The 24,874-nt window shown below is 42.0% G+C and overlaps 1 long non-coding RNA gene across 1 annotated transcript in view; it reads right to left on the bottom strand.

Moving 5' to 3' along the window:
- Nucleotides 1-13,795: 13,795 nt before the first annotated feature.
- LOC147452629 (uncharacterized) overlaps nt 13,796-24,874 on the bottom strand; it is a 62,290-nt gene continuing 51,211 nt past the window's right edge. The window contains exon 4 of the long non-coding RNA XR_015188911.1: nt 13,796-14,557. This is a non-coding gene — a long non-coding RNA (uncharacterized LOC147452629). The remainder of the gene's footprint in view (nt 14,558-24,874) is intronic.

The following is a 24,874-nucleotide window of genomic DNA, read 5'->3' as shown; positions in this document are numbered from 1 at the left end:
GATAGAGTATAACTCCCTGTGTGGACTTCAGAGCCTCCGAGCCGTTTTTTGACTTTTGGAGTGCTTTTTGGCGATGAAATTTCTCGATGTTAGTCTCCATAGCTTCCCAATCCCTTGGGGATCCTTGCCGTATGGTTTTTGTTGACTTTGGCTTCACCGGAGCTCCATTTGTCAATTTGTCGCTCTAGAAGCACCCGTGGTTGCGTTTACATGCCTTTGATGATTTTTGGTGGTCTACCACCATAGGAATTGGTTGTTGATGGTCTAGGAAAGCCGCTCGTGAAGTTTGGTGGCAAACGGACTTGTGGTTTGGCCGCAAGTGCATTTTGACGCTTTGTGTGTCTGATGCCGTTTCTGAGGTTTAGTGCCGCTTCGGGTCACTTTTTGGTCATGCGGATCATATGGACTTGTCGAGATGCTCCTACCCATAATTTTTGGTAGCATTTGGTCGCCGTTTTGCCGATTTCCCATTTGGTGGCCTCTTGCGGGTTTCTGGAAATTAGGGTTTTTTCCGATAGTCTCCCACTGCCTTTGGCTATCCAGGACTGGTCTCCTAGACTAGGGTAAGCTGCCGATGAAGTCTTGTTGCTTTCGGGTTAGCTGTTAGGCCGCCGTCTCTACTTGCAGGTCTCTACCGCTCGCTTTGTGTGTGACCTCTACGCTAGCTTTCGCGACATAATGACAAACATGCGCGAAAAGCTCAAGGTGGTGAGCCTACCTCTCATGTCTGGAGTGGTCGGGTAGACATGTGCGTCGTAGAAGCTGCTGGAAGGTCGATCCGCTCTAGGTGGCAGAAGCTCTCTCCACAAAGTCAATAGTGAGAATGAGCTAAAAATGGGGTGGAAATTTCTTATAATGGAGGTCCCCGAACCACTTTTCATGAAATTTGACATGTGCTCCTATCTTCCTGCGAGATGCAGTTCAGGCTCAAAAATTTCTTGATTTGGACTCCATTTGCTCTGTTTACCAGAAATTTGTCATTTCAGTCCAAACCTGGCCAAAACACGCTTTCCGCTCCAGTCTCATAATTGCATCCCCACTGTACCATAGGTTGTCCTTTAGTCACTGGTCATCCCCATATTTTTTTGTTTTTCATTACGACTGTTTTTCACCTGCTTTTTGTATTTTTGAAGTTTTTTTGCCGAAAATTAGCAAAATTAAAAGGAAAATAGCAAATCAAACCCAGAAAATCCCCAAAATTCATAATGGATCACAAACATCACCACAACACATTATATACACTCACATGCAATTTTTATGGCCGGATTTCTCTGTTTTATCAATATTTTGCCTGAAAAATGGCTATTTCTACTTATATACACACATCTAGGGGCTTGATTTGGTGTTTGGCCCCCTATACCTGTAGCTTCATTCTGTACAAGGGCATATATACTTGGGTTACTCCAGAAAATTCCGCAATCAAACGTCAACCCTTAAAATAGTCGAAAATCATGCCCTTTTTCTCGGTTAATGCATGGAAAAATTAATGTTGTGCAAGAGAAGGGAATAAGCAAGATGCTTATTGGCATTCGCCGTCGAGGCTTCCTGCTTTCTTTTCAAGTAGCAGCTGTAATTCTACTGCTCTCTGTTTAATTGTCTTTTTGGCAAGAGGCAATTGCTTTGCCGACACGGTTGATGGAGTCGTAGCTGTTTCTGAGGATAGAATTGGCTGGGATGTGATAGCTATGGGCCTTATGGCCTTGGCTTTCCATTGGTACTTTGGTGCTGCCAACTTTTGTAGATGGTTTGGCACTTTCTTGTTTGCCACTGGTTTGTCTGTCATCGGCATCCACATATATCTGTTCTCCTTGTTGACCTGCAGATGTCTACTTTCCATTGTTGCTTGTACCGTAGGGATTTCCTTTGGCTTGTGCTTTGGGATCCATATCTGTTTTATGACCTTGGTTTTGGGTTGCACCGTCTGCTTTGTTGGAATCCGGTTGTTACATTCCCGCCATGGCATTTCTATCCTTCCGTATCCATACTTGTTTACCTTGTTTTGGTAGCCTAGATTTTTGCATTGTGGCCAGTGACTTCAGCTATCTGTGATTAGCATGGTTGGCTTTCACCGGGTTGTTGCTATCAGGTTTCATGGTGGTCTTTGATGGTATTTTTTCTTTTGTCTCTGTTGCCAGTGATTGCATGGCTTGCCGTTCATCATGATGGTATTGCTGAGAAAAAGCTATCACCTGTTGTTCATGTTCGTGCTGAATTTTGACCGCCTTTGCGTTCCAGTCTATCTGGACATTGTATGCTTTTTGCCAAGGTTGCCCTAGCATCATTGGGTGTTGTGTGCTTTCATCTGTCACCACATAGAATTAGTGTGGGTAAATATATTGATGTAGTTGTACATGCAATATAGTCCATCCTAATGTTTTCAATGGGTTTGATGTGCTACTTTCCAGCACTTGGGGAGTAGGATGAAGTTGAGCTGTGACTTTGAGCTGTTGGTATAATCCGTAAGAGATCAAATTTGCTTGAGCACCCAAATCAAGCAAGGCTGTTGATTCAACTTGATTCTTGCCCACTTTGACTGTAATTATTGGCTCTATTGTTTCCTCCTCCAAGTTCATCATTCGAATGGCATTGACTCTCAGTGGTGGTTTACTCTGTTGTTGTTGTCGCAGAAGCCGTCTTTTTGCAATGCGTTCTTGTGCTTCGGCTTGAGCTTCCTCCCGTACTCTCTCTTTTTCCTTCATTCTTTGCTTTCCTTGATGAATCTGTTGGAGCATCTCTTGTGTGAGGGGTAGAAGATATCTCCTCAGTCGACACCCACTAATCCAGTTTGGCATTTCTTCACCTGCTAATGTAGCAATCTTGACAGCTCCACTTTGTGATAGATCATGAATCACAAATGGTCCCATCCCTCGCTTTTTAAGTTTCTTGGCATGGTGCTTCAAGGTATAAACAAGTACGCAATCACCTGTTTTGAACTCTTTGGTATGCACATGTTTGTCAAAAAATTCCTTTTGTCTTCTCTTTTTAGCATAGATTGAAGCGACAGCTCGTAAGCGGAGTTCATCCAGCTTTTCAAGATCATTAATTCTTGAAGAGAGTTCATGCCCTGTCCATTCCAAACTTGTTGCTACTCGTAGAGTTGGGATTAAAAACTCTATGGGTAGTATAGCATTTAGCCCAAACACCATGTTGTATGGTGTTGTTCCTATTGATGTTTTATAAGCTACCCTGTATGCCCATAGTGTTGAGTGTAGTTGCTGATCCCAATCGGTTCTTGATTCTAACACTATTTTAGTGAGAACCGTGCATAGTGTTTTATTTGTGGCCTCAGCTTGCCCATTGGCTTGTGGATGGTATGGTGCTGATTTCCTATGTATGACCATGAATTCCTCTAGTAGATATTCAATGACTTCATTGAGGAAGTGTGTTCCACGGTCACTGACAATTTCTATTGGTAACCCGTAACGTACAAAAAAATTCTCATACAAAAATTGAGCCGTGGTGCGTGCATCAGCTTTTTGTGTTGCTTTGGCTTCGACCCATTTTGTGAGATAGTCCATAGCCACAATGATATATTGGGTATGGGTACGATATGCAGGGGGTGATATAGGTCCCACAAAATCAATGCCCCATTTTGCAAATGCTCTTGCCCCCATCATTGGTCGTAATGGCATCTCATCTCTTTTTATTGGTATCTTGGTGCGTTGACATGCATCACAACGCTTTACAAACTCATCGGCATCCATGTGCAATGTAGGCCACCAAATTCCTGCGGTTAAAACAATTTTTGTCGTCTTATCGCCCGAAAAATAGCCTCCACTTACTCCGCTATGTGCATGTTCTAGAATCAGCAGGTATTCACTTTCACTTGCACAGATTCTAAGTTGATTGTCCTTTCTCCGCTTATAGAGTTGATTTCCAATTAACTGAAAGTCACGAGCTTCCAGCTCTATAGCTTTTTTCCGTGCTCTTGTAATGTTCTCAGGGAACGTTCTAGTGGTTATGAAGTCAATGATATATTGACTCTATGCAGGTGCTATGTTCACCCGAAACAAAGTTGCGTGATCCACTGGTCGTTTGGCACTACATACTGTACAATTGGTGACATAAGAATGTGTATCCGCATACATAGTTGGCCAATAAACCCCTAACTGTTTCAGTCTCTGGTGTGTTTTCATTGTCGAACAATGAAATGCACAACCCTAGACATGTGCCTCTTCAAGGTAGAACTCGAATTCTTTCGGATTTATACATAATCGTAGGATTAGGTCAGACTCAAGATGATACAGCCGTCCTGCTATCAACTGGAAGTTTTTTGTTTGTCGAATTGTTTGTTGTTTGGATCTGTATCCTGTATTATCAAACTCACTTTCGAAGGAGAGAATGCTAACTATTTCCTGAGACCATTTGGGTACCATTTCAATATTAAAAAGATAAGCATCTGGTATGTCATCATCTACCCCTTGAGGAGCTTCCCCGTTGTGTATTCTTGAAAGATGTTCAGCTCGCAGATGGGTTTTATCCCTTTTCACCACCACTGTGAAGTCAAATTCTAGCAATAGAATAAACCAGCGTACGATTCTCCCTGGATTGCAAGGTTTATTTACTAGGTATAAAAGAGCTTGATGATCTGTGAAGAACACAAATTTGTTTGCAAGCAAATAATGCCGAAAATTTTTCACAGCATAAATCATTCCTAACCCTTCCCTCTCGGTGGTTGTGTAGTTCTTTTCTGCACTATTTAACTGTCGGCTCACATAGCAAACCGGAAAATCCATTGTTCCGTCTCTAGGTTGAGCTAGAATACTTCCAATTGCATATGCTCAATCATCAATGTGCACATGGAATATCTTTTCCCAATCTGGTGCCTTTAGTACAGGTGCTGATATAAGGTTTTCCTTCAACCTTTGGAATGAGGTTTCACACTCCTGGGTCCATTCGAAATTGACTAGCAAACGATACAGAGGTTGTGCGATAACCACATACATGTATATGAATCTTCGATAATATCCGCAGTGCCCCATGAAGGATTGAACTTGTTTCGCATTAGTAGGTCTGGGAAGGTCTACAATGACTTTGACTTTGTCTAGGTCTGTGGTTATGCCGTTTCTTGAGACAATGTGCCCTAAGATTCGTCCTTGCTTAACCATAAATACACACTTTTCCGGGTTCATACAGATTCGATATGTTCTCCACTTTTTAAAGACCTTGTGCAAATGGTCAATATGCTCCTCTCGCAGAAGAGAGTATACACACAGATCATCCATGTAAATTTCTAAGAATAATCTTAGGTATTCCTTGAAAGCGTGAGTCATTAACCTCTGGAAAGTGGCTGGTGCATTTGTTAAGCCAAATGGCTGGTGCATTTCTGTGGCAAACGCTATTCTGTGTTGATCCTCCCTTGCTATTTCCAGTTGGTTGTATCCTAAAAACCCATCCAGAAAGGAATAAGCCCGTTTCCCGGCCACTCGCTCAAGGACATGTTCTGTAATTGGCAAGGGATAATTATCCCTTATGGTTGCTGCATTCACCTTTTTGAGGTTTACACACACCCGCAGTTTTCCATTCTTCTTGGGAACTACCACAATGGGTGACACCCAATCTGTATGTTCAATTTCATAGATGAACTCTGCTTCCATCAGTTTATCAATCTCTTCTTTGATTTGTTTGGAAAATGTGTCATTATATGTATAAGGACGTTGTTTGCTAGGTTTTGCATCCGATTTCAAGGAATTGTATGTTGGTATATCAATGGATCAACTCCTTTGAGGTCTTTATAGGACCAAGCGAACACATCTTTATACTTCGTCAGAAGTTGTGTTAGCTGTGCTTCCTCCTCAGGTTCTAAATCGTTAGCTATATAGACCGGCTGAGGCTTTTCACCTGGTTCTACAAGGTCTATTCTCTTTGTATTTTCAGGCCCATCGTAAGATTCTTGGTTGTTCCTCTCCTGGATTGGTGGTGTCATGATGATTTTTCTATCTTGGATAGTAAATTTCTGGTAGTGTGCTGGTACGTTCATGTTGCCCTTTTCTGACTCCCCTTTACTCTCACTATCTTCTTCAGTAGTCCATATCTCTCTCAAAGACCTTTTCAATTCTTGGTATTTCTGTTTATGCTCTAGTTTGGTCCACTCTTGGTCTTTTGTTGTTTCTTTTTTTTATTTTTCAGATTTTTGTGATTTTGTTTCGGTTTTAACTTTTCTTACCTGTTTTATTTCTTCTCGCGTTTGTTCTTTTCGATTTTCTGAGAATTTCCCTGATATTTGATCCTTCACACAATCCTCTGCTTTTACAAGCATCAAATAGTGAGTTTTACTTTTTATCCTGGGCATCAGGTTCTCTGTCGCTTTTCTTCCTACTCTTTTCCTCCTATAGCGTTCTTGGCGTCTAGGGTATTGATTAGCAAAATCATAAAACTTGATATTCTCGGCTTCATTCTCACGCTCACTTGAGGTGTTTGAACACTCATTATTTGCCTCATCATTTACTTCCAATTGTTCAGAGGAGTTGTAAAACTCTTCTTGTTCTGGAGGTTCTACCGTCTCTTTCTCTGGTATAACACTTACCATGTAATAGGGTAGCATGTCGTAGCCATCCTTATCGCAAAATTTTGTTGTTGGACTGTCGGTAATGGTAGAGACATCTAATGTTGCCAGTATGTGTTCCCATTCTAGAGGTTCCAAGGCATCTTCAGGGAAAGGTTCCGGAATATACTCCTTGTCCTCAATTGCTCTTTCTAAGACGCATTCCTCTTTTATCAAGCTTCCACAATGTGAAGCTCCGCACATCCATAGCTCTTTTGGTTGCCCTAACCATGCTGGTAGTTCTGATCCTGCTATTGTAGCCGAATCAAACTCTTCCACTGGTGTTTGGTTTACATCTTTGTAACTATGGTCTTTTAGGTGTATTTTAGTTGTCGTCTCGCCATATCTGAGGTATATGTGGTCATAACCCCAATCTTGGACCATCTTCAGTTGTCGCATGAATGGTCGTCCCAAGATTATCTCATAATTGTTCTTTTTGTCGAAATCGACTATTGCAAATGTATGCTCATACTCGATCCCGCACGAAGTGACAATTACTTTTTCTAAGAGTCCTAGAGGCTTCTCCATGAACCCATCTGCCAACTGCAGCTTCATTTTGGTAGCCCTCAAAGCTGGTTTTCCCCATTTTTTCCAGATTTCCTTGGTGGCGATAGCAACTCCTGCTCCACTGTCAAGAATAGCTTTGGAAACTACTCCTTGGAATTCTACCGGTAGCATCGTGTTTTCGTCTTCTCCCTCGCAATATTCTCCAACCTTATTCAATGGTACCGCGTGTTTAGGTTAGGCTTGTCCAACTCCTTGATTCCTTCTTGTAGCTTCAAGGTGGGGTCTTTCACTCCAAATTTTTCTAGGCATTTTCCTACTGTGGTCCACATGTTTGGCCTTAACCTTAGGAGTTCTGCTAACGTGATTGTGCATGCCACCGGGGTGGATAACAACTCAATCAATCCTTGTGAATCCATCACCTTGTTAGAAGAAAGTCTTTGAGATGGGATTGCTCTCACTTCCGACTTAGCTTCATATTCTCCCAGGTAAGAGGGTAAAGTTCTCAAAGATTCTGTTTGGCTATGCCCCGAACTAATAGATCCTTAGTCTCCCCCTTGTGAATGTATCTCAAAGTTCACTTGTGATCTTGCCTCGAATTCTTCAATAGGAGGTAAGATCAAGTTCTTTTCTTTTTTCGTGCTATTCATGTGGTTACTCATCCTATTAGCCTCGTTGGCCTCCCTGATTTGCTTCCACAGATCATCTAGACAGTTATCGTCCTTTCCCATTTTTGCCAATATTTTAGGATGGACCCCGTCATTTGCCTCATCGGTGGTATTTCGCACTATGATAGGATCTCCTCTGGACTCATAATCATTAGTGAGTCTTTCCTTTTTTTCTTCATTTTTCTCTAACGTTGGTTGGATAGGGGTTGGAGCTGGTGCGTCATGACAATTTGCCGGTTTACCCAATGGGTTTTCCATCAATGATTGAGCCGTCTCGATCATCTTTTTACACATATCCATCCTTTGTTTTTCTATTTCTGCATATGGATAAGTCATCCACCTTTGCTCCTGGGTTTGGTTTTTTTTAAGTCAAGCTTCATAAGCTTTTAAAAGCGTATCCAGCTCCTCGTTTACCTTGTCTGCCAATACAGATCCTCCTGATCCTGCACTTTTGGGCTCAGCTATTTCCCTAGGTGCTATGGCTGCTGTGGTGTGTGAGCTTAAGCTAGCTAGATCTTCTAACTGCTCCAATCTGTTCTTTGTATGTTTCAACTCATCGGATAGGGCTGTTTGCTCTAGTTCTTTCCTGGCTTTCCGACGCGCCTTTCTCGCTTTCCAAGTGCTTCTCTGATTTTTCGTTTTTGAACCTTGGGCATCTGTTTTTGGTTCTTCTATTATGGGTTCGTTCGTCCTTCTTTGGGCTTGTGCTCGTGTTACCGCATGAATAGGTATGATTGTTTCATTTTCCGATCCTCCACTGGAAGGTACTGTTTCCAACAGGTTCAAGGTGGTTTTTGCTCCTTTGCTCGGGTTTTTAGGGCAATCGGGAATCAAATGAGTAATTCCACATTCTGGGCAATACGCATTGACTCTAATGATTTAATCATGAGGACAATCTCTCAGCCAATGGTCTCCGCCACACTTGTTATAGGGTCCCTTGGGTTGTTGAGGTGCTTCTTGAGTCCCTCGTTGCTGGTAAGCCTGTCTCTGTCCGCCCATGCCTCCATTGGCTATGAACAACAATGTTCGTTCATCTAAGCTATATCTTCCTTCTCCTACGGCCTGTGCAGCAGTTGGAGGTCCCTGATTTCCTATCATGCTCCATGGTTCTGGTGTCGAGGGTTCTTCCGATGGATAATAGACAGTGTTTGCTGCATATCCATTGGGATCTTCATAATATGCATGCATAGGCACCAAAGCCTTTTCTTCTGATTCAGTTACCGTTGTTGTGTATCTTATACCAACTGGTCGTAAACCTAGTAGGGGTGGTTGTTGCCCCAAAAGTGGTTGTGGTCTTTCTACACCTACAGGTCCTGGTAAGTTTCCTGCTTGATATCTAGGCATCGGTGGAACTTGAGGGGAAGCTACAGGAGCTTGGGGAGCATAAGGCCTCTCCCTCACATATCCCTTGTTATAGTAACATTCCTTGGTCCCATGGTTTGTCCATTTTTGTTCAATAGCACACCACTTGGGCTGTTTAGCCTGGGGTTTGGCGTACAAGTTGAGGGGAAGCTACAGGAGCTTGGGGAGCATAAGGCCTCTCCCTCACATATCCCTTGTTATAGTAACATTCCTCGGTCCCATGGTTTGTCCATTTTTGTTCAATAGCACACCACTTGGGCTGTTTAGCCTGGGGTTTGACGTACAAGTTGATCTTTTTTAGCACTTCATCTACGTGCTCCTCCTGGTTTACCGCTATTTCTCCTTTCAGTGTTGTTTTGGAAGACTTGCTCCCACTTTGCTGTGAAGATGACTCGTCATCAAGGTCCTTGAACTCCCCTTCTTTGTAGACCGCACAATTGTCTACAAGGTAAAGAGCCTCCTTGGTCAACTCATTCAACGTCGTGCTCCTCTTCATATGTAAGTCTTTCTGGAGATCTGCATTCCTTAGTCCTTGGATGAATATCAGCATAAGTCTGGACTGAGTTGGCAGTTCTTCAACAAGACAGAACTTAACATATCTTTTTAGTCTTAGGGCTGCCTTCCGTACAGATTCTCCATCTTTTTGTTTGAACTTATGGATTTGTGAGACGGTATTATGAGCTATTCCCCTTTCAGAGATTTCCTCAATAAACTCGTCAAACCCTTCCTCCATCGACTCAAAGTCTCTACGCTCCACAGAGTCAAACCAAGTTGCAGCATCATCCTCTAGGGTTAGTCCAAACCCTGCAAATTGGGTAGGAAAGTCTAACACCTCTTCTGCTCTAATTACACGCACAAAGGCTGCTACATGATCTCTTGGGTCTCTGTTTCCTGTGTATTTCTTGTTTACCCATTTTTGCACTTGAGAAGGTCTAATTCTGCGATGGTCTACAAACCTCATCATTGGATCACCCCGTCCAAGTCTATACACCTCCTCAAGCCTTCTGTAATAGGCTGGTTCCTTTTCCAACGGTGCTCCTAAGCCATAATTTCTAACGGTTCTCGCTGGAGGTGGTTCTTCTCTTTGAACTCGTTCGATGGGTGGTCCTCCAAGCTCGGTCGACCCTTGTGTCTTTGGATGACTCTCTGCTTGATACCTTGAATAGTGTGGGGGTTCTTGAAAATCCCTGAGCCCTCGTGCGGCTTGATAACCATCTCGGTTTCGGTCTAGTTCCAGTGTTGCACTCTGTCGAAGCCATGCCTGCAATGATGGCTGGTTTGCTGGTTGGTCTTGGTTGTTGAATGCTTGCTGTCTGGTGGAATGTGAGGTAGTGTCATACTCATCTGAAAATGGATTTGTCGACTTGCTTGGGGTGTGGACGGCTCTCGACTTTTCCTCAGGGGCATATGCTGATGCTCTTGGACCTGTTGCTCTTTCTACTTCCTCTGGGAGAATACGTTGGTATTCTCACCCGTATCTATCAACAAAAACTATGCCCTTCCCCGTAGCAGTTTCATAAGAGAATAAGTAAAGAAGCTTGTCTTTGCTTAGTTCATTTACGTATGGTTCTTTGCTGTGAAAGTAAGAGACAATACCCTCGCTCTCGTGTTTGTAGATCTCCACATTCTCGTCATAAGTTGGAATCCTGATTGTTTTCTTATCGTATATAAAAATAGCTCCGTGCCGATCAATGTTTGGTGGCGGCTCTTGAGTTTCTAAAACCATTTTCCCTTTAGCCATGTTATCTCCATATCTGTTGTAATCTTCAGGGTTGCTAACTATTAAATAGTGGTTCTCCTTTTCATCTCAGAATCTATCTCCATCATCATACACGCTGATTATCTCCAATCTTTGTGCTGGCCTCTCTTCGATACAAATGCACTTGCGGCCTCGATAGTCAGAATAGACTAGGGCTCCTCTTGAGTTAGTTCCCTCTAAGAAGATCACCGTAAGCCTGGAATCATTCAAAGGATTTTGGGAGGTGCTTCCTCCTCGCATAGGTCCATCATAGGTGAAACCTCCTGGCTGTTGACTACCCATCATGAAGAAAGATTTGTCTGACGAAGTGTCAGTATCACTACCTTCCTCAATAATCGGTGCTAGCGGATCTAGCCTTGCCTGAGTTACACTCTCTTCGGTGGACACTAAGCTACCTTGGTCACCTGCCACCTTCTGGTCTCTAACAATGTATCTGCCTGATCTTAAATTCATCAAACTTATCAATGCAATTTAGCACAAATTCAACCACTCACATGGCAACGGGTCAGTTCCTGCAAAACTTCTTGCCTTGTTGCTGAATATACCTGTACACAAGAGTTTTAATTTCGGCAATTGAATCAAAGCATTTATCTGCTAGAGGTTATCTTAGTAATGATTGGTATAACTGGAGAGCTAATCTCAACCACTACTGTATTTTATACACTGCAGATGTTTTTGATTAGGTCGCTAATCTGAAATGGTACATCTCTATGATGTTGGCCAATTTACACGAAAAAGTCTGAATTCAGTCTATGCTTTGTCAAATGGGCAACCAAGGTCCAAATTCACTTCTGAAAGAAGTTGTGTAACCCTTAAGCCAAATGGAACCTCACTGTTTAGGCCAGGTCAATTTTTCTCTGCAGTATGCCCCGATAGACATCCTACGCGTAGGATGTCTCTTGCTGTATTTTGCTTGGATTTTTGCACAATTGTTTCCCTTTGTTGTGCTAAGCTTACAGCTGCTTTTACTTTTTGATTTGGACTTCTATAAGCTGGTCAATGAGTCAGAAATCTATTCCAACGGTCTGTTGATGGTATTGTTCAGTCTAATCAAGTCCAAATTGGACCAAAATTGACTAGCAGGCTTGCCTTAGGCCATATAACACCTTACAATGCTCAAAGTCCAATTCTGGCTTTATTTGCTTGCATTAGACATCCTATGCGTAGGATGTCTTTTTCTTCAGAATGGCTTCAAACTAAAGGCTCAAGCTCCCCTTGAGTTGCTGATCACCTTGGTATACTCAGATTTCATTTTGGAGTCCCAAATCACTCAGAAGACATCCTACGCGTAGGATGTCTTTTTGGCATGTTTGACCCCAGATTTGTTCCACAGCTTCCCCTTGATGTCAGTATCCCAGTGGTATGCTTAGATTTTGATTTGGATGTCAAAAGTCCCAAACTTCAGCTGTTTTTTGCTTTGTCAGTCAAAAGTGCTAAAGTCCATTTTGAACCCAATTTTCTTGTCTAAATGAGGTGAAACCCCTTTCAATCACTCAATATATCATGCAAGACACACTCATGCAGCCATCTTATGGTTTTGGTCTCAAGTTAATGTTTTGGCACTATTTGGGTAGGATGTCTTGCAATTTCAGTTTATCTGGCCTTATCCTGTCAAGATATGGCCAAATTTCCACTTTCCAGTTGAAATTAGGGTAAATCCTACCTTCTAAACACATTGGTCAACTCAAAATCCCAAAATTCCTTCCAGATTGGCCTGTAGACATCCTACGCGTAAGATAAATTAAAATTTTTTCTGACAGGTATGCCCCTGATGCTCTGTAGACCTATCAGAAACACTCACAGTAACTTTTGGACTTCAATTAGGCTTTCGACCACACTTTTGCGTCTTTTACAAACTTGTAATGATTCTATCAAGCAAGTGTACATGCATGAAATGCTCTAGATCTGAATCATAATGTCCTACTTACTCTACTCCTTATCATGAAGAAATGGTGATAATGGTGTTTTTGGTTGCTTTTTGGCCTCTCTGGACTCTCAAGCTCTCCTCTCACCGCTTCTACCACTCCAACTCCTACTCTAGAACTCGACTCTTACCTGAAACTACCTAAGTCTACCTCATATACCTAAGTCGAAGGATCTAGGCCAGACACACGCTTCCTAGACTCCCTCTAAGACCTAGAGAGTCCTCCACCCTCTGATCCTGTCTAAATGTAAAGCGAGACTCTTGGCAAGCCAAAAATCCCAATCCGCAAGGATTAGTCTCGGTCACCTACCTAAGGTTTTTGTCCTCGGCAGCGGCGCCAATGTTGGACGGATACACCGCGACGGACATCAGCACAGCGAGAACTCACCTAACAAGTAATGTCAGCTAAAGACGAATCTCGACCCGCAGGCACGTGGAAGCAAGCATAAGGTATCAACCTACACTCGATCGACTCCTAACTAATTCCTACAGAGGTCCCTACCAATTGTCTAAGTCACAGTCTTCAAAAGTGCAAAAGAGGAATCTTCCTACAACGCTTGTTAGAGCCGAACACCCATCAAACACTTTCGAAACACCATAGAACTTGAAGGAGACCCTACTAATACCTATAGGCCGCTCTCCCTAAGGTCTATAAACCAAAATCACGACCCAAAACACCCGGTGTAGAAACACGTAGAATGTCTGGCCGAAATCTGCAAGTCTTTGTTTCCGAGATCTGAAGTGCCGAATGGGTAGCTCTATTCAATGTGAACGCGTGTATATGTTGCAATGTGAAATCAGATAACGTATGCCCACCTAAACAACCGATGAAGCTCGTAGAAGGAGCTCCCAAAGCCGGACCGTACGTGCGCAATGTTGGTATCGGCTCGTAGCTCTAGTCGGGGGCAACACGCTGCACTTCTCCGCACTCAATTCCGACCACCGTATCACACGTAGCGTCAAGACGAAGCTCACACTCTCTCTCACGTACACAGTACGCTCACTCACAGACTTCAAACTTGTTTTTAAAATGACAAAAGGTTTTTCATTAAGGTCAAAAAGTGGTATATATACCTTACAACTTCTCAAACCCTAAAGTTCCAAAATCAACCATCTACTCAATCTAACTATCAAAACTGGGATACAATCTGGAAACTTCTGTAAGTCCCAATATGTACAATGTGAAAAATCGGGTTTTCCTCAATGAATGAATAATTACAAAAATAATAGTCCGCCGAGTAGTTAGATGACGTGGGGTGTGTCCAGCTTCTAACAAATCACAATAGCATCTTCCATATACACAACCAATCTTTTCCAAGTAGTCAGACTGCAAAGGGTCTGTACCCTTACGCTAAGCGATGTAGGTGATCCTAGTCTTGTAGCAATGCTTCCATTAGAAACATAGCACATGAGTCCAAACACAATAGAATCTTTCATATACACAAACAATCTTTTCCAAGCAATCAAAATGTAGAGGGTCTCTACCCTTATACATCTGCCGTAAACCATCAAAATCACTTCATGATCCAATCCAAAACTATAATCCAGTCACATCACATGGTGAAGATTCCACCCAACTCAAGGTGATGCACAACCGTCCCTGTAGGAACCACTTTAGTACATAACATGATTGTAAAAATTTCAACAGCATAACCATATCCAAAAAAATATATCCAAGAGAGACACCAGCTTCCACAATCAAAACCACAACCATAATCCATGAGGGATCTGAGCCCTTGACCATAAACCATATTCACACTAAGTAGTTTGATATATCCACTTCAATCAAATTGAGCCTGCACACATGGCGCTTAAGACTTGAATCATTTATGCATAAAATAAGTACAATAAAAAATTAAACATGATATCAAAATCCAATTTTGACAATATCCAATCATACATAAGTGATGCACCATATATGCACTTCACCCCTCTAGCACATAGAGCTAGTTTTGACCTAGAAAGGTGGAAAGCAATCAAACACATGTACATGAGACATCCACATTTATCCATGAGGTTTCATACATTATACTTGATTACTAAACCATCAGAAAGTAATCTATAGATACACACAAAGCATGGCAAGAATCATGCAAGAAATAAAAAAAAATTCCTTGAAATTTGAGTAAAATCTTAAACATCTCATAAAAAAACACCACAAATAGACAAATCCACATATGGTGTACATAAATTTCCAAAAGCCTTGCAAATTATCTATCTTGAGCAAGTGTCTTTATGTGAATATCTCCAAAATCCTTGTAAACTTATAAATGCATTATGTGCCACCTACAAGTTGTTACTAGCCCACTTTGTATCTGCATATGCATACATGTCAAGGCAAGGGCCACATGCCATGAGCTAGTTTGAAAATAGTCTAAACGTGACTTGAGGGTGCCTATATGAGTCTAAGGCTAGGTGGATAGTGGAGAATTTAGACTCATTGTGGTATTAGAGATAGTGCTAATTTTACTAAGGCAGGTGTGGTATCTCTCTAGACTTGCATGCTCATGCACATCATGGAGACAAAGAGGAAGGCCCTCTCGAACATGCATCATGGGAAACACCTCCTCTTGGGCTGTGGATGAGGATGTAGAAGATTTGCACCAAATTGTGTGATTTCTCTCTCTATAGGTTTTTTGCAGCTTGCTAGCCACTTCTTGTAACAAGAGGGAGGCCTTGCTTGCCAAAGATCGCAAGTCTTTTTCTCTTACTCATGATGCCATGGCCAAATTGGTGAGATTTTTTCACACAATCTCTCTAAGGTACATAGTCTTAGCCAATTTCAATTTCTTAGGAGTGCATGTCCCACACCCCGTGAGTCCAAGTTTCCAATCTGAAGCTTAAGAAACCTTTTGGGACTTCTTCATCTATATGGGTATTAATCAGCAAGGTGGTACGCTTTCTTGCACGTTTTGAAAATTTTGTAGATTCTCTAGCAAGGCTTGCATGGGTTCGACAACTTGATTTCAAGGATTTTTTGGTGGATCTATCAAAACTTTCTTCCAAACATTAAAGACACGGTTCCACAAAAATTGAAGCACTTTTGGAAAGTTACTTTTAAAGATTTTTGAAAGATTTTTCAAAGCCAAGAAACACCCTTAGAGTGCAAATCTTTTTTCAAATTGAATTTGTCTTGCTATTTTGAATGAACTCTTCTACTTATCTAGAATGGCTTGGTTGTTGGTGGTCTTTGACAGCCATGATTAAAATCCTAGGCTATTTCTAGTGTGATTTTTTCTAAGGTACACCTTTTCTCTTTCTAGCATAGCACAAATAGCTATGGATTTGGATATTGACATGTAGCATATATTTGATTTTGAAAATCCTACACAAGCTCCACCTATTGCTACCTTGCGGTCAACTACTCTCACACGGAGGATACTGGCATGGAATTGGGGTCAAATGATAGCTATGAATTACTTGACATCCAAGAGTTTAGAGCACTACAAACATGCTTGACTGTTTTAGAGTCTAATTTTGCAAAGCTGAAAGAGAATGTCACCAAAACTTTTGATTTTTGTGCAATTTATGCAACAATCAATCAAGGGCCAAGTTAATGAGAAGAATTTTGTTTTTGCATCCCTTGATCCTGGCAAGGGCACACTTGGTTTATAGGAGCAAGGCTCCAACCTAGAGGGATTGCATCTTCTCTCTCATAAAGAGGTGGATGACTTGTTAAAAAATAGCAAGCCATTGATTTTTAGGGGAGAGGAAAGGGAGCATAACAAAAATACTATGAATACATTCCTGAGAAAATGGGATGGGATTCACAATCTTAGACACACTCCAAATGCAGTCAAGACTCAAGGAACTACAAACAACTCTGACACTACAAAGGCAAGGCCTACAAATTGTGGATTCTCAAGGAGAAGTGCATCATACCAAAACCTTGGACAGCCTTTGAGACTGTGTTTAGAAAATAATTTCTACCCACAATAAAGCGGATAGAAATTGGTATGCTTGGGAGAAGTGCTCTATGTATCAGCATATGGAATGAGCTGGACATTTTTAGATAGCTATTGTAGGTTTGGTAGTTAGAGTTATTCTAGGTCAATTAGCACTTGAGATCAGTCAAGATTGGAAATGAAATACAAGATTGGAACTAGAAATGACAGTAAACACTGGATATGGAAATGAGAATAGACACTAGAACTAGAGGTTTAAATTTGAAAGTATATTCAGATCAGCAAATACAAGTACAATTAGGAAGTGAAGTATACTCTAAACTTAGGTGGGATTAGAAGAGCATAAAGAGCTCCAAAGTAAGATACAAATCTCTAGGGATTCTAGGAATATCTGGATGTAGTCCTAGGGATGTTTGGGTCCTAAAATGAAGTAGTGAGCCCTATTTATAGCTTCTTGATTGGACTTTTGACGGCTTATACATTGTACCAATTACCATAGTAATTGTCCACAATAACTACCTCTAGAAGTTACCACTACATCCACATCATAAGCAATTGTTCCCACCATCTACATTTCTTTCCCCTTTTCCTGAATTTTGGTGTATACCAAAATTATCAATAAGCATCGACCAGTCAAATATTGTCAGCCAATGTACCAGTCAAATATTGTCAGCTAATGGACCGGTTCCTTCTTATCTAGAGCTTTCTTCTTGGGAGTTTGTACAAAATTTTGAGTGGCTCTTAGTCTAGGTTGCATTTATATGAGCATATAATAAAAGTTATATGTATTAGTTGGATTATACAATGTTTTTTTAAATACACAGTAAAACATATAATCGAAGGAAATCTTCAATCAAAGAAATCTTTGATGGAAGAACCGCAATACATACACCTCTTTGATCAAAAGGGCACAATGCAGTCCTTGTCAGCTTGTCATCACATCAGAGGGAGAGCAAGTAGGTATAATATTTTTTTAAAAGTTTTATTTTTGACTTTTTTTTGCTAATTCCTGTTGTGCTAGAGATTCACCTCGCACACAAAATTAGTTTGTAGGTACGTAGAACTATCCGAGGTTTTGTTGACATAGTCACACTCTTAGAAAAGATAGGACATTAGAGCTTTGTCTTGTGATTTTGTAGAACAATCAACCACACTCTAGAGAGATAGGGAGTGTACAATCCCACTCATCATGTGTAGAGGTTTGTTTCTCCCACTTCAAAAACGGCGAGGAGTTTGTCACTTCATGTTGTGTATGAGAATATTCACACTTCAAAAGCAGGTAAAATAAACAAACATATCTAGAATGTTGCTATTCGATATACTTTACTTTACACGCTAAAGACAAAGCTAAACTATAGTATAAATAAAGTATACACATTGCCACATTTGAAGAGTGAAGAATTGAGTTAAACTTTCTTGTCATCTACAAATGTATCAATGTTGATATTTTGTTTGCAATATTGTTTACGCTTAACGTTCTACGTATCCAAATCACCTAAACAATACTACCAAATAGTGAGTGCTAAGTTGAAGCTTTGCTTCTCTTTTCATCATTGTCTGGTACTTGCAATAGGTGAGTAAAGATATACTCTCTACTTATTCTTTGTAACTATTACATAAGGCTTTTTACAAGATGTGATGGTTAATGGTTTGACTATTGCGTTGTGTTAGAGATTTTCTCACACTTCAACAGTGAACATATTGATTATTTTTTTTTTTAATCAATTAAATAATAGTGACCACTCTTGTGTTAGAGATATTAGCTCACACAATTCGGCTATTAGTGCGTAACATACACTTTTCATAGTCTAATAGACTACTTTTGTGTGGCATAAACATCTAGTGTTCTGTGTTTAGTGTCCACACTTGTGTTAGAGTCTTTAACTCACACAGTTGGACTACTTTTTTATAACATTAACTTTTAGTCATCTTTTTTCTAAATTGAATGTAAATTTACTCAATTATTGAAAATAAAATCTTCTTTCAAAATTGTAATCATTAGAAATTATATATGTTTCATTTGTTGCAACGGGTTATACAAATTGGCGAGCGAGTATTCCTGAGCAATGAAATAATCGAGCAAGTCCCTTTAGACATTCCTTATTACTAAGAGAAAATTGCAGAAGTACAAGAGGGTTTTTCATTGTTGCAAACTAACCCCACAACCAAACTCAAATCCCCTGATGACTAATTGCATGGAACCGAACTTTGAGCCAATTTCAATCATGAAACAAAAACAATGCCCCCAGCTTGTCGCAAGTGTCGATGAAACCATTCCACATTGGTGCTTGTGACAAGCTAAGGGAACCTCGCATATGCTGTTCTAGCACTTTCCACCTCTATTATCCACTTGGAATACATTTACATCTATAGTCTTCGGAATTCTTCAAAGCGTACTTTTTCAACCTATCAAACATGACGCCCGAGTGCATATCATGTAATGTTCTAAAATCGTTTGTACCATTAGCATAGGGCTCTAGCATTCACTGTCCTATAGGTAGCCATTTATCGAAGTGTAAAATGGTGTCTCAGAGTAATAAGTGATCAACCCCAACCAAGGCCCTAAGCAGTGTTAGAAAAAAACTGCTATCAAGAGCCTCCCATCTCGCTCTTGTTGTTAGGTAAAGGCGGTGTGCCTCAACGTGCTTTGCCCGTGTCCGTTGGCTAGTGTCCGACCGCCCACATTCATCTCCTTATTCTTTGTATGTATAAAGAATAAGGAGCTCTCACTCATTCTCACATTGTACTCATACAGTGAGATTTAGGAGCTCCACCCCACAGACTGTGTACTCTCTCTCTCCCCCCTTCTCACTCTCCGCACACGCGCTGCATTTGCGCACTCATAATTGGTATCAGAGCTTTGGCGATGCACGTGCGACGGCTTCCCGACGAGATGGAAGTGATGGAGCTCAGCTATGGAGGTTCGAGCTCGGGGCTTCTCGACGAGATGGAAGTGACGGAGCTCAGCTATGGAGGTTCGAGCTCGGGGGGAAGGTAGATACAGCTCAACGGTGTCAGATTTCAGCTAAGCATGTATATTCAACTTGTGTAGAGCTTGTGTAGCAAGACATTGCTGAATTTTACAGAGAAAGAGCAGGGACAAGAAGTGTTGCAGCTCGTTTTTTATGTTTTTGGCTCCCGAAAAAATGTTTTTTTGCATATCTCCATCACACACACGGAGTTGGATGGATATGATCCTGGAGTTTGGGTTGGGATTTTGGCACATTCCGGACGCAATGGTGATGTCCATTTTCTGAAATTCTGCTCCAAATTATATCAAGGGCAACAACAACAAGTTTATGCTGCATTTTTGGATCGAAAACGAAGGTTTTTGGCATATCTCTCACACTCGGACTCGGATACATGTGATCCAGGCGTCTACCCTGGGGTTTTGGCATTTTCCGGGCGTGCTAGTTGTATCAGAATTTTGAAATTCTGAGTGCTGAATTTTTTGCAGCAACCTGTCAACAATCTTGACATATCGAGGTTTTGTAGTTTGATTCCTACAGTGTAGAGAGTGATGCGGTTTGCATCTTTGGCTATGTATGGCACACTATGGTGCTATTTGAGATAGAATTCACCTTGTTTTTGCGTATGCAAGTGATACTTTGGGATGTGACTTTCATTCGGATGCGGTTTCATGCGCATTTCAGAGAGCTTTTCTAGTACGGTTTTGTGCAGTTTCAAGCTATGCATGCATTATGCGGATACAGTTTGAGCTAGCCATAGATTACAGGTAGCAGGTTTATAGTTATGCATGCATTATGCGGATACAGTTTGATTGTGTGGGCATTTCAGAGAGCTTTTCTAGTACGGTTTTGTGCAGTTTCAAGCTATGCATGCATTATGCGGATACAGTTTGAGCTAGCCATAGATTACAGGTAGCAGGTTTATAGTTTTGCAGTGTTTTTGGAGAGGTATACGTCCATAGAGCTACTCAATCAGGAGTGAGCCAGTTTGCCAGGCTTTTGGCATTGCATGTAAACCATTTGTGGATCTTGCTACTGAGATAGTGTCTATTGTCATGCGTATTTGGTGAGATTTTTTGAGTTTTTGTTCAGTTTTCAGAGGAAAATCTATCGGATTTTTCCCAGATTCTCGCCATGGTTTATGCGTATTCGCATTTTTCTCTCTAATCGTATAGTAGTCGATATATTCCCACTTTGACAGGTGACAGGTTTTGTCAATTTGGACACAGTTTAGTGTTCTTGTATCCACTCTCGTAGAAGTGAGGTGTTGTGTATTCTTCTTTGCTTGAGACAGTGGTTTCCTCTTGGGTGGGAGAGTCTTGTGATCTCGAGCATTGTTTGCCATAATTTTGGCATGGATATGGAGACACTTCAGGTTAGAGGTGGTTCTCATTCACGATCGTGACTGACATGTTGGCACTGTGGCCACGATGGACATATTAGGCATCGTTGCATCAGGCATATGAGGCAACGAAAGAGGCAGATGCATGGTGCTACTATGAGGACATATGCTAGAGAGTTTGCAAGTGACGGGCATGTCACTTTTGAGTTTAGCTTGCCTTCATACTACTTTGTGTCTTAGGATAGCACATTGTCTACGCGTTTTCTACTAGACGAGCATGCACTTTTTCACGCGACGCCACATCGGGATTTGTTTTTCTCTCTCTCTAGTGGAAGACTTGGTTGTGTGCAGTTTGCTGATGGTTCAGTATATGACATAGAAAGTGTTGGAGATGTATGCATGTCTTTACCTAGTGGTGCATTGCTTACGCTACGAGATGTACGTTATGTGCCAGGACTCAATCAGAGTCTCATTTCAGTGCGTCAGTTGTTGCAGAGTAGTGGACATTGTGTATTTCTTGGAAAGTGGTCATTTCACATGCATAGGGGATCCCTGGTGATAGCCAGAGGTGCTAGGAGTGGTTTGGTATACCCTTTGTATATTTCTGACACACGAGGCGGTGTAGTCTCTATGTATTTACAACCATATTTGGAGCGAGGGATGAGGTGTGTCTCTTTTGCAGATGTGTTGCATGGAGAGCAGGTTGTGCATTTGTCTTGTGGTGACGTTTACACAGACAATGGTATTTTTGGGGATGCACAGCTTGGTTAGTCATCAATTGAGGTGACATTAGTTGAGCCAGAGACTGATGCATTGTTCTATGATGCATTTGATACATTTGAAGATGACAGTGTCCTTTAGACAACTGTGTGTAGTTGCAGTGGTGCCGATTTTTTGGTTTTGCAGTCATTCTCAATAGATATGCCTTTGCCAGACAATGCTAACATGGTGATGCATAGTCAAGTGGTTCCTGATGAGGATGCATATGGCACTAAGGTTGCTGACAGGGATAGGTTGGCACACATAGTGCACGTTTCGTTGGTTTTCGGGTCTCTCATGTCTGACCTTTTGGTCTTGAGACCTGATCTTGCTTATGTGGTTGGTGCATTTGCAGTGGGAGTTGTCAGCCATGCGATGACTAACATTGGCATTGTGCATTGTGGAGCCATGCAAGTTGTCACTCGATACCTGCATGTTGTATCTACACTAGAGCATGTTTGGAGTGAACCAGTGGGCATAGGTTGAGAGCCATATTCTCTCACCTCTTGTATACACTAGATGTAGGCTAGTCTTCTCGCCACTTGTCGGCACACAGCCTTTAGTGGGACAATGTTAGGTAAAGGCGGTGTGCCTCACCGTGTTTTGCTTGTGTCCATCAGCTAGTGTCCGCGACCGCCCACATTCATCTTCTTATTCTTTATACATACAAAGAATAAGGAGCTCTCACTCATTCTCACATTGTGCTCATATAGTGAGATTTGGGAGCTCCACCCCAAACACTGTGTACTCTCTCTCTCCCCTTCTCACTCTCTGCACATGCACCACCTTTGCGCACTCACACTTGCTACGTACAATAGTTGGCACCCATGAAGGCCCCCCACTTACTACCACTCCTCCACCTTGCAAGGCTTCGCCGGCCGCTTCACTCCCTAAGAGGCCGCCCACCTGCAGCAGTTGGATGGGGTGGGAACCCTCCTTAAAGGCTAGAGCATGCGCTCCTCGGATAGCCGAGGTCACCAAGGAGACGTGCCACGATTGGTGAGAAAGAAAGAGGGAGGGCATTCGTTTGGCAGGCGCATGCACGATGTACCTCTCAAGAGCCTGTGATCTGGATCGCGCCATTGAGCCCTACATCCAGCGTGAAGCTGAAAGTGCCGACATCTCTCACCAAAATACATGCTTGCTGTTGAAAACCACAGAACCATCTCTCTCTCTCTCTCTCTCTCTCTCTCTCTCTCTCTCTCTCTCTCTCTCTCTCTCTCTAAAGACAAACAACTAGAGAGACGAGCATTTAAAGCCACTTCTTCACACTGCTGGCATTTGTGTGCATTACGATCAACTGAGCATGAGGAGCTTATCCCCACAACTAAACATAACCCCATGCAAAAACAATAAAAAATAAAAAGGAGTTAGGTGGTGTCAGAGTTTGCAATACATTACAGAATGAACTATCCAAACAATGAAAAGCTGCTCCTTCAGGAAATTAATACTAGAAGAGTATGTCCCTACGATGTTAAAAAAATCATTATTATATCGAATCTGAGAGGATGCCCTATTAATTGAAAGTGCTACTGTCGACGCATGGGTAACAACGGGGATTGCGCAGTCATCAACACCAGCAAGCCAGGCAAAGGAAATGGAAGCACAAGAGGGAGGGAGAGAGGTCAACACACATGGCATGAAGTGGAGCAGCAGGGATGAGGGCCTGGGAAGGGGTTGAAATACATTAAAAGGTGAATTTTGGTATCACCGAAAGCGGCTGGCTGAGCTGGTTAGCTTCGCGATTTGCTGGTCGACCCGTCAAAGTTCAATTCTGGGAACCGACTCTGAATTTTGCTTCTCTGTGTGCGCCAAGCCAAGAAATGAAGGATCTCAAAAGATTCGTGTACAATATAATACCAAAGCCACCAGTATGTCCACTAGAAACGAGTGAAGTGTGTGTCTATGTGAAGTGAGAGAAACAAGACCTTCTTCTGCTATCGAGAGCAGCTGCACGACGGAGTGTCTCAATCAATGTGGGACAGGAGGGAAGAACATCAAGCAACACACGCCACTACAACCCACGCAATCGAGGCTTGGGAGACCAATCAACAATTGACATACAGGCATCGCTATTTCAAGGTGAAATCTGAGGTGTGGAAACTCGCAGGCATTTGCAAGTAGGAGCTACAAGCAATTCGACAATTGGAGTCCTTTGAAAAAGGAAGGCAAGGAGCTTGAATCGGTAGAAGAGTATCAGGTCGGTGATGATGAACGCAAGGAAAAAAGTTCCGCTGGAGAGGCTAGTAGTGGAGAGGAGGAAGCAGGTCGAAGGAGCTGACGGAAGGAGAGACGGACACACAACTTGCAAGGGGATAGGGGAGCAGCAGACCAAGAGAGTTAAGCGATCGCCATCGCCAAGAGAGGCGAGGACTTTTTGAGCGGAGGCCATTGGCTGAGAAGGATAAGGGGAGGCTGTCAGCTGCTACTCTGCAGGGGCCAACTCCCTGAAGGGTTTGCAGCCAGCTCCATGGTTTGTTGCTGCAACCAATCCACACCACTATGATCAAGTTTATAATTTGGATTTAAGTTTCAAATTTGGAAGGATCGCATTAGTGATGTGGCTTAATGAGCTTTTGTATTGAAGCGGTTCGGGGCGCGCAACAAGATAAGCGACCTCAAAACACTCCTCAAGACTCCCGTGCTGCTCAATTGGGGCTACGGTGACTACAAGCACACAAAAAAACAAAAAAACCACATCTAAACCCAACAAAAGAAAGGGGTGTCACCTAGTCATGGATGCGAACTATGATGCAAATAGTATGTAGCCAAACATGCAAGAGAGGAATGCAAAATTTCCACACAAACACACACCAAACATAGTCCTTCACAACCATAGGGATTTGGAAGAGAGTAAGGTAGAGAGTACAACTCAACTTGAACAACTAGATCCTAGCCTAAAAGATTAGATGCTTCCAAGCTTATAAAAATTAGAGAGACAACACAAGGCTTGATCTTATTTCCATTACATCATTGTCTTAGGATTACGGGAGCATTCTCACCGTATCACCCTCTTACAATTAGTCTTAGGCAAACAACTCAACAAGCCCCTTAATACTACAAAGCATGAAAGGACACAAATAATCTTGAGGACAACTTCACCTTATACAAGCCATTGAGCCAACTTGCCGTGTTGAT

This window comes from Adiantum capillus-veneris, chromosome 8 (genome assembly GCF_014529385.1).
Source record: "Adiantum capillus-veneris isolate H3 chromosome 8, ASM1452938v2, whole genome shotgun sequence".
Taxonomy (NCBI): domain Eukaryota; kingdom Viridiplantae; phylum Streptophyta; class Polypodiopsida; order Polypodiales; family Pteridaceae; genus Adiantum; species Adiantum capillus-veneris.
The sequence above is the reverse complement of the archived record's forward strand: the minus strand, read 5'-3'. Positions and strand labels throughout refer to the sequence as shown.